At 46.5% G+C, this 14,209-nt stretch overlaps 1 protein-coding gene across 1 annotated transcript in view; it reads right to left on the bottom strand.

Annotated features, from left to right (window-relative positions):
* Nucleotides 1-12,955, bottom strand: part of CSRNP2 (cysteine and serine rich nuclear protein 2) — a 38,041-nt gene extending 25,086 nt beyond the window's left edge. The window contains exon 1 of the mRNA XM_053372540.1: nucleotides 12,713-12,955. The gene's annotated coding sequence lies outside the window, so the exon portion shown is untranslated. The remainder of the gene's footprint in view (nucleotides 1-12,712) is intronic.
* Nucleotides 12,956-14,209: the final 1,254 nt, after the last annotated feature.

The following is a 14,209-nucleotide window of genomic DNA, read 5'->3' as shown; positions in this document are numbered from 1 at the left end:
CATGTCCATAGAAAGGCAAAAGAAATGATTTGAGGAGGGAGTACCTGGAGGCCATATACGTAATGAAGTGGAAGGATCTGCATATTATTAGACAAAAAAGAGACAGTGCAATAGCAGCCTTCAAATATTTGAAGGGTTGACACACAGACGAAGGAGAAAATTTGTTTTCTGTTGCTACCACAGGTAGGACCCAAGCTAATGGCTTCTAACTGCGAGAAAGCGAATTTTGACTTATAAAAATTATGAAGAGCCTCCTGATGGTACAAGTTGCTCAGGTTTAGATTAGGTATCTGAGTTTCTAACACTGGTCAGCCTGGGTAAGTTTTTTAAACACCCCTTTCTCCACCTTCTGGACTACGAAACTCATTCACACAGGAAAATCTATGGACTCAAACAAATTTGTGAACAGGACAGATGAGACATCCCTTGCCTTCTTTCATTAGCAAACCACTTTAAAATTGGTCTAGCATTAAAAAAAAATTTTTTTTTACTGACTTTGGTTACTGCTATTCCAATAAAACTCACATCATTGGCTCTGCACGTGCGTTTTAGGGCAGAACAGAATGCAGCAGGCACACGCTGCTGCAACTCACCTTTGTCACATTAGTAGTCCTTATGTCAATTCATTAGTGATGTGGGTGGAGAGCTGCCAGAATGCAGGTTTACATCACCCTCAAGGATTTCCTACCAGCAAGAGTTATGTGTAAACTGAAACAGTCTGGGCTGAGCAACACATGTGTCAACTGGTCTACCTCAATGGAACTATTTGCTATTGGGCACCTGAGAAGGTTCCCTTTGTTTACAAGAAATCCTGGCAGCACATGTGGGCCCCTGCACTTTGCAAGCATGCTGAGAAAAGGTATCCCGTTCATACACTATTTCCACTCTGCTGTGTGCCACTTAGCACACTTGTACTACTACTACTACTACTACTACTACTACTACTACTACTACTACTAATTTATTATTTATACCCTGCCCATCTGGCTGAGTTTCCCCAGCCACTCTGGGCGGCTCCCAATCAAGTGTTAAAAACAATACAGCATTGAATATTAAAAACTTCCCTGAACAGGGCTGCCTTCAGATGTCTTCTGAATGTCAGGTAGTTGTTTATCTCTTTGACATCTGATGGGAGGGTGTTCCACAAGGCGGGCGCCACTACCGAGAAGGCCCTCTGTCTGGTTCCCTGTAACCTCACTTCTTGCAATGAGGGAACCGCCAGAAGGCCCTCGGCGCTGGATCTCAGTGTCCGGGCTGAACAATGGGGGTGGAGATGCTCCTTCAGGTATACTGGACTGAGGCCGTTTAGGGCTTTAAAGGTCAGCACCAACACTTTGAATTGTGCTCGGAAATGCACTGGGAGCCAATGCAGATCTCTCAGAACCGGTGTTATGTGGTCCTGGCGGCCACTCCCAGTCACCAGTCTACTATGGCTGAACTCACCCTTGCCAGCAAATGTGGCATTAGTTTTGCTGTTGCTCCATGGAAATTTTTGAAGCTATATTTTAAAAATGAAGGCAGAATGCTTGCACGGAACAGCCAGCGCAGAAACACTGCAGCCAGAGTGTCATGATCCTTCCTCTCAGGCACTGGTGATGACTGGCATGCGCAAGCAAGAACTAACTACACAGATACAACTGACATAACCTTGTTAGCTCACAAATTCAGCAGCAAATCATCAGGTTACAGAAATAAAATGATGATCCAACACGTGAGAAGCAGCCCTGAAAATCAGAATGAAAAAAAATTAGGGGGGGCTAAAAAGTCATCTTGCTTAGTCATCTACCTTCTTCTCCAACCCTCTGCAAATGAGCTGTGTGGAAAAAAGCACCACTATGCTACAACTTGCATGCTTGATGGATGGCAAACTTCTCGCCAGCCCCAAATTAATTTACGTATAGATTTATTAACTGAATTCTCTGCAAAAAGTGACTGATATAGCATTAAACAAAACATGCAAGAAACTTTGTGATCCTCCCCCTACCTCATAACTTCTCTTGCAATGGTATGCGAGTGGGCAGACTTCCAACCCCGGTGACATCTCACACACAACGCAGCAAACAAGAAAGAGATTCAAGCAGTTAAGGACCACTGGCAAAGTTCTGGCAGAGAAATGCATGTAGGAGTAGCCCTATCACATAATTGAGGCAGTCAAACAAGGAGCTTAAACCACTGACTGCAGTCAAAAGGGGGAGAGAAAGAGAAGTGGGGGGTGGGAGGCCAAGACTCCTACTTGCAGCCTTTTAATTACTGACCCCCAACCCCATCTGAAGACAGGAACTGGCACAAGCTTGGACACAATGTGGTGTTACTGGGAGGGAGCAGTGAGCTGCTTTTACACCCTCTAGCGCAGCCTTTGCCAATCTGGTTTTGAACTACAGCTCCCATCTGCACCGCTGCCCTAGGACACATATTTCACCCAGAGAAGCAAGAGATCCTGTTCTCCAGGCGCAGATGCTACTGAACACCTCTGCCATGGTAAAGGAGCCAGGACAGTCAAGAGAAAGTCAATCTCGGATTACTCCAGGGATAAATTTATGTGTATTGAAAATGACTCAATGCCTGCAAGGGCTGTTTTTCCTCGTAGACCATGCTTACGTGGCGGCGGCGAGGGGGATTGCTGCTCTCTGACCTCCACCACAAAAGAGTCCTCAAGTTTGTGGTCGTTTTTATTTCAATTGACGCTGTTCTGTACTTTTGAAAGTAGTACACAGATTTCATCCTTCACAATCAATTGACTGAAATGAGAACCGGTGTGTGTGTGCGTGCGTGTGTCTTTTCGGTTCAGCGCTCTTTACTCTTTCCTAAGTCTACCTTGGTACTTTAACAGCTCAATGACTCTTTGTGATTACATTCAAGAGTCTCCTACCTCCTTTTATTCCCGTACATCAGGGTTAAGGAACCTGTGGTGTTCTCAGTGTGGCTAGACTCCAACTCCCGTCATCAGCTGCAGCTAGCCTGGCCAATGATGACAGGAGTTCTAGACCAGGAACATCCAAGAGATCCACAGGATCCCCATCCCTGCCCTACACACACTCTGCTCCACAGAATGTACTTTTCGCTTTGCACCTTTCTCCCACGCCAGACTTTGCAACTTGAACACTATTCTCTACGCGCAAGGCTACCTCGCTCTCTTCCTTCCATAAAACAGGCTGTCAAGCTTTACTCTGCTACCAACCCGAACTCCCCATCTCCATCACTGCCCCCCACCCCAGTTATACTTCACACACAGCTCAAACATCCCCTCTGCCTTGTTGAAACATGTGTCTGTTTAGCAGTTTCATCAGCTGCTGGTTTCAATACTATGGTGGAAGAATGCGAAAGCATCCCATAACAGAAAGCGCCAATTTGCAGAGACTACACATTGCCAGGGCCAATATCAAGCCAATCGCCGATATGTCTTCTGGACTGCCCCAGCATACAACCAGAGGAAACCAATGTAGCCTCAGCACTTTCAGCATGTGAACTACAGGGTTTGGCAGCATTTTAGGCTGGATTCAAAACAATTGCTAGTCTTCCCAATCACATATACTCATGGTAGAGCATCTGCTTTCTATGCAGAAGATCTCTTGATCCTTGGCACCTCAAGGTAGGGCTGGGAAGAGGCCCTTGCGCTGTAACCCTGGAGAGCCATTGCTTGCGACGGTAGACAATACTGAGCTAGCTGGATTAACGGTCTGACTCAATATGAAGAAGTTTCCTATGCCTGCAGGAAGCACTCAACAATCCCCCTTAGTAATTGGTTGCAATTCAGGTTTCAAACCTTCATCCTTAGAGGAAACTCATTCCAGCTGCAAGTGTTCCTGGCAACATCTTGCTACTTTCTCCATTTTCTTATCAGTTCTCTCCCATTCCCATCTTAGAAGAAGAAGAAGAAGAGTTTGGATTTGATATCCCGCCTTTCACTCCCTTTAAGGAGTCTCAAAGCGGCTAACATTCTCCTTTCCCTTCCTCCCCCACAACAATCACTCTGTGAGGTGAGTGGGGCTGAGAGACTTCAGAGAAGTGTGACTAGCCCAAGGTCACCCAGCAGCTGCATGTGGAGGAGCGGAGACGCGAACCCGGTTCCCCAGATTACAAGACTACCGCTCTTAACCACTACACCACACTGGCTCTCTGCGAAATCGTCACTGCTTAACTTCCCAGAAATACAAGCTTTAATAACCATCCTGATGTGTAATGCCAGACTACAAAAGCAAGGAAGGCAAAATGAAAAGGTGTGGTCTTCCAGAAAGCACACCCCAAAATAACAAGCCTTCCATAGCTGGCTGAATTGGTCCCAGTTCAGAACTGGATTGCACAGGGCTTGTCACCTATTGAGGCCTGGCACAGATGCAACTCTGTCCAGCCTCTAAGCTATGATGGAAAGAAAAAGAAGCAGCCCTGCTCAGGTTCACCCACACCGCCAGTGCTCCCCTCCCTTTCACAGTTTTGGAACTATGGTTAAAAGCACTATGCAAACCTGCTTCTAATCATGGTTTGGCCCCAAGTACTGTTAGCAAACACACACACACATACGCAGGAGCAAATCTGAAGATAGTTAACTTTGAAACCGAGGAGGGGAAGGGGGAAGTCTGCCTAACACACAAGAGGCAAGTCCCGTGTATATCTCCACCAACCTTTAAAAACACTTTATTATTATTATGGGTAAGGGGTTGACTGTTTCCTCCTTCCCTTCCCTTTAAGGAAGGTTTCATGAGCTGTAGTTGGCAATGTCAAGGCTTCCATTACAGTGATTATCATTCTGCAAACTCCGAGACGTATTTTAAAAGTCATTTTGTCAAGATAAGATGATCTCCATTTTAAAATAACTCCCGGTCTAAAATCCTCCTTCTAAGCTGGGGATATAAGACAGGAGACTCTCTAGATATATTCTTGTGATTGGCATATTGCAATTTCTTTTCGTAATGCCAGTATTCGGTTTTAAAAGGAAGCTCCTTGCATATGTGAACAAAGCCGACGCAGAGTGCTCGCACACAGGCCGTTCTCCATGTAATGCAATGCTGTATTGTCTTCCAGAGTTTGCAGGCAACCTGAAACAGAGACAGGAAAGTGCAAGCTTCCTGCCATGACCTTAATTTCACTGGAAGAGCAACTCCAGCAAACGCTGACATTAGAACGTACTGAAATCACGGTGCTACCTACTATCTCATAGTAAACTGTCACAGCAGACTGACAGACGAAGGGATACAAGGCTCACCTATTGGGACTCTCTCTACTAAAGGGAGGCAGAGAGAGATGGAATTAAAAAAAGGAAACACCCCACCAAGAGATGATACATGAGTGGGGTCGGGGGGCGGAGCTGCCCCCTCTAAATCAAGTAAATCAATACAAAATACTTAATTGAGGTTCTGCACCCCACCCCACCATAAATCCTGGCTACGCTCATGAGATGACAATTTACAAAAATAAGGCTCCAAATACATGGTTCTTGCCCAAATTTGTAAGATTGTATGCCAGGGCACACTGCATGCCAAGAGAGAAATACCAGGGACACAGGTGGCGCTGTGGGTAAAAGCCTCAGCGCCTAGGGCTTGCCGATCGAAAGGTCGGCGGTTCGAATCCCCGCGGCGGGGTGCGCTCCCGCTGCTCGGTCCCAGCACCTGCCAACCTAGCAGTTCAAAAGCACTCCCGGGTGCAAGTAGATAAATAGGGACCGCTTTCTAGCGGGAAGGTAAACGGCGTTTCCGTGTGCGGCTCTGGCTCGCCAGAGCAGCTTTGTCACGCTGGCCACGTGACCCGAAAGTGTCTCCGGACAGCGCTGGCCCCCGGCCTCTTGAGTGAGATGGGCGCACAACCCTAGAGTCTGTCAAGACTGGCCCGTACGGGCAGGGGTACCTTTACCTTTATGCCAGGGCACACTGCATGCCAAGAGAGAAATACAGTCATATCTCAGGTTACAGACACTTCAGGTTGTGTTTTTTCGGGTTGCGGACTGCCAAAAACCGGAAGTACCGGAACGGGTTATTTCCGGGTTTTGGCGGTTGCGCATGCGCAGACACGGTAAATTGCGCTTTGTGCAGAAGTGTCAAATCGCAACCCATGCGTGCACAGACGTGCCGCTGCGGGTTGCGGACATGCATCCCGCACGGATCACGTTCGCAACCCAAGAATCCACTGTAAATCAAAAACTAGTGGGAACCGAAGGCCCTCATCCGCCAGGGAGGCTGCCCACTGTGTCTCTACATGATTCATTCTAGCCTTGCCCAATGAAGTCTAAAGGGAGGGGCCAGAGGTGGGTGCCAAAGTGGGGCATCCGAGTGCCCTGTGGCGCTCACATGAACCCCGGGAAGCCCAGCTTTAGCCAGTCAATTGCAACACTGACGGCAGGGAGCCTTTGCCCCTTCCTCACAGCCAAAAGCCCACGAACGAGGGGAGGACCCAGGGACGACAACATGGCCCCATCTGCAGGCCTGGGGCTCCCACTAGCACAAACTCCCTCTGTATTGCTGCAAACAGCTCAGGCTATTTTGGGACTCTACAGAAGTAAATCAAAGACACAGCTTTTTTTGAAAAATTAAGAACCGTCAATCATCAAAGAAAGCTGGCGTGAGCCTCTGAAATAAGGGAGTGTACATATCTTCTTTCTTAAACTGCATTTTTCTTGGCGGCGGGGGGTGGGGTGGGGTGGAGAATCAGGCTGTTTGTGATCTCATACCCTTCTGCAATAGAATAACCTCTGCAATAGAATAACCTCATCAAGAATTCCCCGAGTGTCCAATTTCACAAAGTTACCACATATACAGCAGAAGTGATGGTGCCCAGAATGACATGGCACCATCACTGCAGAGAGACGCAAACTGCACTAGTATTGGGTGATGTCATCTGAAGATGCTGAGGAACGTAGAGGCTCTGCAAGTACCCCATACTTACTGCTCTCCTGCCATAAAAACAAACAAACATGGGGAATATCCCAAAGCAACAACACTATAATGTTCCTATTGCAAGCTACTGTAGGGTCAGTAGTGTGGATGGTGCTCTGTACAGTTGTACCTCAGGTTAAGTACTTAATTCGTTCTGGAGGTCCGTACTTAACCTGAAACTGTTCTTAACCTGAAGCACCACTTTAGCTAATGGGGCCTCCTGCTGCCACCGCGCCGTCGGAGCATGATTTCTGTTCTCATCCTGAAGCAAAGTTCTTAACCTGAAGCACTATTTCTGGGTTAGCGGAGTCTGTAACCTGAAGCGTATGTAACTTGAAGCATATATAACCTGAGGTACCACTGTACAAGGCAATTAAATACTGACCAGAACACAGATACCCTACAGAACAAATTGAAAAAGCCATTATTTTTGAGGGACAGGTCTGGTCAGGTTGCTTTGAGCACAGAGCTATCCTGTTGTCTATGGGTGGAATCCAAAATAAGCTTTCGTCCAGACCCAGTACCAACACTGAATGCACACCCAGTGGACCACACAAGCTCTTGTCAAGGCACCAAGGGCTCTGCCAAAACAAAGAGTTCCTTTTTCAAATGTGTACGCTAGGATTTGAAACCAACTTCCAAGAATGTCACAAGAGGGGATGTCGCCGCACTTTGAATAGGGGAAGAGGAGCAATAAATAACATGCTCTGCACATATCTACAAATTTCCAAAGAAATAAACTAGGAGGAGGGAGTAGCAAAATGATAAGCAACTGCAAGTGTGACCCTACGCAGCTAGGTTCAGGTGGTCATGTTGGTTTAAGAAGCTGAGATAGCCTTATGCATGCACCCACAGCACCTACTCTCCTCCCTCTTCCAGGATTTAAAAGCAACATCAAACCATGGTTTAAGATCCCGGTTTGTTCCAAAGGCGGTAACCATGCTTCAAGAGGAGGTTACTGTTAATTGGAGACTTAGGGATGCATGGGTAGGCAACAAGGCTCACTTATCTCTCAGCCCATTTGCCTGAACCCAGTCAATGTGTTTTGCTGCACTATAAACCAATTAAGTCATTCAGATAACAAGACACAGCTTCTAAGCGACAACATCGGATCGCCCTCTCACCATACTCCAGAGAATAGGTTAATCACATAGGTTAAATAACGTTTGTGAGCTGAATCTACAACTGAGATCGGAGGACAATCATGACCATGGTCTTATTGCAACTAGTTTAAGCGTGCACTGCTTAGGAAACAGTTGGACAAGGGCATGGGAGCACAGAGTTCAAACCCCTGCTCAGTCACAAAGCCCACCAGGTAAAACATGGGCCAGCTGCTCTCTCTCAGCCTAACCTAAGGGAGCTGTGATTGAAAGAGAGAGAGAGAGAGAGAGAGAGAGAGAGAGAGAGAGAAGGGAGAACCATACACACCCTTTCTTGAGAGCTTTGGAAGAAAGGCAGGAATGAATCTTGATTTTGTGTTCCATTAGTAAAAATTTTATTGATAACTATATTGCATTTAGAGAGAATTTTCTGGTTAACCCATCTACAATTTTTTTCTCAATATTTATTTTTAATTGCATCATGTCTGTTGACCTGATGCTTCTTCTCTATTTCAGGGGGGTTCAAAGGTCAGACATATTTTTAATAGGGTTAACTTGTCTTTAGTCCTTTTTCAGAGTTTAAAATTCCCCAGGTGCCAGGCACATTTTGCGACTGGCGCAGATCCAATTGCGACCATGTGGAGATTTATGGATGGCAGAGTGGCGAATGACATCTCCATCTGGCTGGCTCCTCCAGCTTTCATAAGCAGGTCAGCAGAATAGCTTATTTATTGCATTTATATCCCATTTTTTCGTACAAGGACGACATGGTTCACCTCAATCAATCAATCAATCCCTACAATGACCCTGTGAGGTAGATTAAGAGGCTGTGACTGGCCCAAGGTCACCCAGTCAGCTTCATGACTGAGTGGGGATTTGAACCCTGATCTCCCAGGTTCTAGTCTGACCCTCTAACCACTATACCACACTGGCTTCTCAGAGTGCTTCTGCTATGGTGCAACTATATAAATTAAGTAGCTAAATAAATATGGGGAAAGCAAAATGTCACTTAGATACAGATCTGCTATATTTTCCTTGAAGCTTGAATTTGTTTTATTCTGGGTTGTTTTATTTAATGTTTTAATGTGTTGTAAACAGCTTTGAGATTTCCCCCCTTTATAATATAAAATGACATAGACATGAAATTAATAATAATAATAGTAATAATGTTTCAGGGAGGGAAAATGGCACATAGGCATTACATTGTGGTGACCATAATTTAGGATTAAGATGCCATTTGGCAATTAACTTATATATCTTTGTTTCCAACACTGTTTGCACTCCTTGAACTAGTCAGAATCAGCCTGTTCTGTAACTGAGGATGACAGACAACTCAGACCATTCATTTGGCAGCAATGGAACATGCTGTGGAATAAATAAGAAGCAGATTATTGCTCATCCATGTAAAAAGTGACTTCTTTATTTCATACCACTGGGGTAAGAATACTATGTTTGAATCTGCTCTCAAGTGCAGATATGCTATATGAGAGTTTTGTTTTTAGCAAGTGTGAAATGCACCATCCTAAACTATTACAGAAGAATTCTGGCTCGGTTAAAGCTATGTTTCTTTGTGGCCTCTTCTATGTTCTCACCATAATTCAGACTTTTCATACATCAGACTCTGAAAGATAACCTTCTTGAAAAGTCATTATGACATCACTTGTTCTGAGGCAAAGAAGACACGTCTTTGGTTCAACTCCAAGGCAAGCTGTTCCCTCATCTACTCTAGGACCATTTTACTGGGCCTAACATCACCTCCCAAACTATCACATAATCATTCTCATGTATCCTCTTATGAACTCTTATCACCATGCTTCAGCAGGTTACACTGGGCAAATACACAGAATAGGCAAGTGTCCAACTCTAAAAAGCAGGAGTATAGACACACATGGCATTAAAATCACTTATTGTTACTATAAGCCCGACATCTTGAAGAGTCACTTGAACACAGTACAGTGGCACCTTGTAATTTGAATGGAATCAGTTCCGGAAGTCCGTTCAACTTCCAAAACGTTTGGAAACCAAGGTGCGGCTTAGGATTGACTGCAGGAAGCTCTTGCAGTCAACCAGAAGCCGTGGAAGCCCCACCGGATGTTTGGCTTCCAAAGAATGTTCGCAAACCGGAACACTCACTTCCGGGTTTGCGGCATTCGGGAGCCGAGGTACGACTGTACAGTATTTTACTAATTCAAAATCAGCAGTACGTATGGTTGACTTTTCTGGGACATCAACATGAGGATTTGGAGGCAGACGCGTGAGCTATTATATACCAGCTTTTCCTAACGTGGTGGGTTCCATACGCTGTTGGACAACATTTCCCATCATCCCAGACCAATGGCTTGGCTATGCTAGCTACAGTTGATGGAGTGCAATATCTGGAGGGCACGAGGTTGATGATGGTTGTATTATGCCCACAGGGCTTATTAGGTTGTTGTCACTGGCAATCAGGGAATCAGTTCCCTGGCAAATGTATTTATGCACAAGCGTGGCAGGAAAACCCTCCCAGAGTTCTCTACCCACAACTGAACACTCATAATGTGGGAGGCGAGGAGGGGGAAATTTTCTCACTTCATGCCATGTATGAGAAATACCACCACTGCCACTCCCTCAAGTTCTCCATCACTTCATGCAGGGCTGAGCAATTTTCAAACTTTGTGGAGCCCTATACAGAAGTCTATGCTTTTGGTTGAATATACCATTGGCTTTCATGCAACGTCTCGTGACTGGGCTGCGTTTTGTGTTGCCAATACCTTTGGGGAACCTTAATCATGAGCCTATTTCAATCTACCTTTACGCACTTGGCTCCAACACATTCAATGACAAGCTGAGGTAAGAGGCCACTGTGTTTTCCAGGCTTAACGAAATGACTCTTCAAGATATTAAGATTTTCCTCACACCCCCAGCTCCATTACAGAAAGGAAAATTTCATCAAAATACAAACCTCATCAAAATACACACAGAAGAATCTATCCAGTGCAGCATTCCAGTGAAAGGGGGCAGCCGACCTTTAATGTATCACATTGAAAGAGGGGGAGGAAAGAACTCAGGAAGTGCCAGCAACTCAGTAAGACAATGCCATTCCATTTCTCATGACCTTCACTCTTGCTAAAAATAACTAATAGGGTATCGCACATCTGACCCCATAGCTTGGTCATGGGGAGGTGGACGATCTAAGGCGGGGAAAGAGAGAGACTTTCCAGAACCTTCTAAAGAAAAGAATTACAAGAGCCTTCAAATGCTGGGAAGAAAAGTAATACACATTGTATTCAGGAATTGCCTGGGATTCAACTGACGTTAAAACACTTGATCTTCAAGGCCAAACTTCCATTCTACTGTTCTTAATATTAAACTTCTAAAAGCATATGAGCCCACCTTGACTCTGACAAACCATTTCTAATGTAATCTCAAGAATAAAAGATCACTGCCTGACATGTCCGAAACATCACTCTGAACTCCATCAATGAAGCAGAAAGAGTCCCCCATGAATGTCATATTCTTATCTCATCCAGTAAGCCAATATAACATTTCCCCGTTCTAGGCCACAAAACCAAGAACAGCATACATATCCATCTTTGATTGAATAGCCATGAAGCTAATCTAAGAAGCATCACATGAAGGCCCCAAAGATTCTCTAGTCGCATATCCGCAAGCCCCACCTCAAACCAACGGTACAGTGCCTTAGATTAAGTCCTTACTCTACACCACAAAAGGTCTCAATGCCATAAGGAAGAACAAAATACTTATTTTCAGAAGCACCTGCCCTTTTCAATCAGCCCAGCTTGGGTGTGCATTAGCATAGCTGCTGTACCAAGAGATAGTTGCTGAGTTCTTCTTGAGATAGATGAACATCTACCAAAGCAGCAACTAGAGGCAAGACACCTGTGTGGGAGGAGGGGGGGGCTACTGAGGTAAACTTGAAATAAGTTGAATTCTTTAGCAATTTCAAAGATATTAATGCAGCTCAGGATAAGACACAACAGCTCTCTCTTTGTTTCACATGCATTAAAAGACATCTTTTAAGATGTGATTATGGCGGGGAGGGAGGGGCGAGACAGAGGGAAAGGAGCAACCTGCTGCATCATTTGGGGGGGGGGGGAGAGCATGCAATGTTCAGGAGCAGGGCCTAGTTCAACCCAGCTGGGTAGGTAAGCCCTGCACCCCCCCAAAAGTGGAAGTCCACCCCCAGCCCTGCAATGTGAAAAAAAAGAGTTAAAAGACAATAATCACTTCTTCATGAAGTAGCCTTTAGCCTCAGGGAGGGACTGAAATAGATGGGGAAGGAGATGATAAGGAAGAGGGGATGATAAAGGGGTTCTCACCCCCCCTTTCTGAAATCTCAAGCAACTACAAAATAATCTAAGTAGGGAGAATAAGGCTGAGGGACCTCCCCTCATCTGAAGAAGTGAGTCAAATCCATTGCCTTCAAACCAGATATACAGAATAATTATGGTCCTGGGATGCTATAATTATAATTAAGGAACTGCAGAAATAATCTAAGGAGGGAGAATAAGGCTGAGGGAGCTCCCTATATCTATATCTATATCTATATAGATAGATAGATAGATAGATAGATATAGATATATATAGAGAGAGATGCAGGTATCTACATACAGTATAGAGATCATTATGGTCTGGGATGCTCTATATATATGAAGGGAGGATGAAGAGCCTTCTGACATCCCCCTGGTCCCTTCAGCCTCCTTTCTCTGCCCCCCCGCCCCCCCCCGGGCCCGGCGGCCCCTCACTCACCGGGTGGGGGCTCCTGCTCCCTCCCGCCGGTCCCTCCTCCCCTCCCTCCGCACAGGCCGGGGCTGCAGGGCGAAGCTCCCCCAGGGTCAGGGGGGGACGGTAGTCAAGCAGCGGCGCCGTGCTTCGGGAGGGGAGGGAGAGGGAAACCGGTGGGGGCGGCGGCGGCGGCTCTGGCAGGCGACAGCCCCGGGCGGCGAGGACCCCCGACCTCCTCGGCTCCGGCTCGGCGATAACAATAGGGCTGCCGGCGCAGCGCCTCCCTTTATATAGCACGAGCCACGTGACGCGCCTCCTCGGCGCGGGTTTTCCCCCCCCCTCTCTCCCTCACAAACGCGTGGGGCGGCCGCGGGGCAGCATGGGAAATGTAGGCGCTTCCGGAGAGGCGCCTGGCACGTGCGCGCGCAGTTTTCCTCAGGAGGCGGGGGAGCGGGGAGAAAGACTCTCCAAGGTAGAACGGCGGCGCTTTGCACACCGGGAAATGGAGTCCAGAAAGGGTGGCTTGAAGCGGGAAGCGCATGACAGCGCAGGGAAAGCGGGCTTGCTGTTCCAGGCGCTCCACCTAGCGGCCGCTGAGGGTAGAGGACAAGCTTAGCTCGTCATGGTTCTCGCCGCCTCCTTCACCCAAACCTTACTTAAGAGGGAGAACTGGCTGACAGGAAGAGATGACCAAAAGCAGGGGTCAGCACACTTTTCCAGCAGGGGGCCGGTCCACTGTCCCTCAGACCTTATGGGGGGCCGGACTATATTTTGGAAAGAAAAAAAAAATGAACGAATTCCTATGACCCATAAATAACTCAGAGATGCATTTTAAGTACAGTACAGTGGTACCTCGGGTTAAGTACTTAATTCGTTCCGGAGGTCTGTTCTGAACCTGAAACTGTTCTTAACCTGAAGCACCACTTTAGCTAATGGGGCCTCCTGCTGCTGCCCTGCTGGAGCACGATTTCTGTTCTCATCCTGAAGCAAAGTTCTTAACCTGAAGCACTATTTCTGGGTTAGCAGAGTGTGTAACCTGAAGCGTCTGTAACCTGAGGTACCACTGTACAAGCCATAGCTGTCAACTTTCAGATTTGAAAATAAGGGATCAGCAGCCTCAAAAATAAGGGATATCTAACAATCTGGGATAGCTGCGGGAAGCAGCAGGAATAAGGGAATTTCCAGCAAAAAAAGGGAGGGTTGACAGCTGTGATACAAACACACATTGTACTCATGTAAAAACACCAGCCAGGCCCCCCAAATAACCCAGAGATGCGTTTTAAATGAAAGGACACATTCTACTCGTGTAAAAACACGCTGATTCCCGGACCGTCCGCGGGCCGGATTGAGAAGCATAGCTGTCAACTTTTCCCTTTTCTTGCGAGGAATCCTATTCGGAATAAGTGAATTTCCCTTTAAAAAAGGGAAATGTTGACAGCTATGTTTAGAAGGTGACTGGGCCGGATCCGGCCCCCAGGCCTTAGTTTGCCTACCCATGACCAAAAGATTCCCAACAGAGGC

The sequence above is a fragment of the Podarcis raffonei genome, chromosome 2, assembly GCF_027172205.1.
Source record: "Podarcis raffonei isolate rPodRaf1 chromosome 2, rPodRaf1.pri, whole genome shotgun sequence".
Lineage (NCBI taxonomy): Eukaryota > Metazoa > Chordata > Lepidosauria > Squamata > Lacertidae > Podarcis > Podarcis raffonei.
The sequence above is the reverse complement of the archived record's forward strand: the minus strand, read 5'-3'. Positions and strand labels throughout refer to the sequence as shown.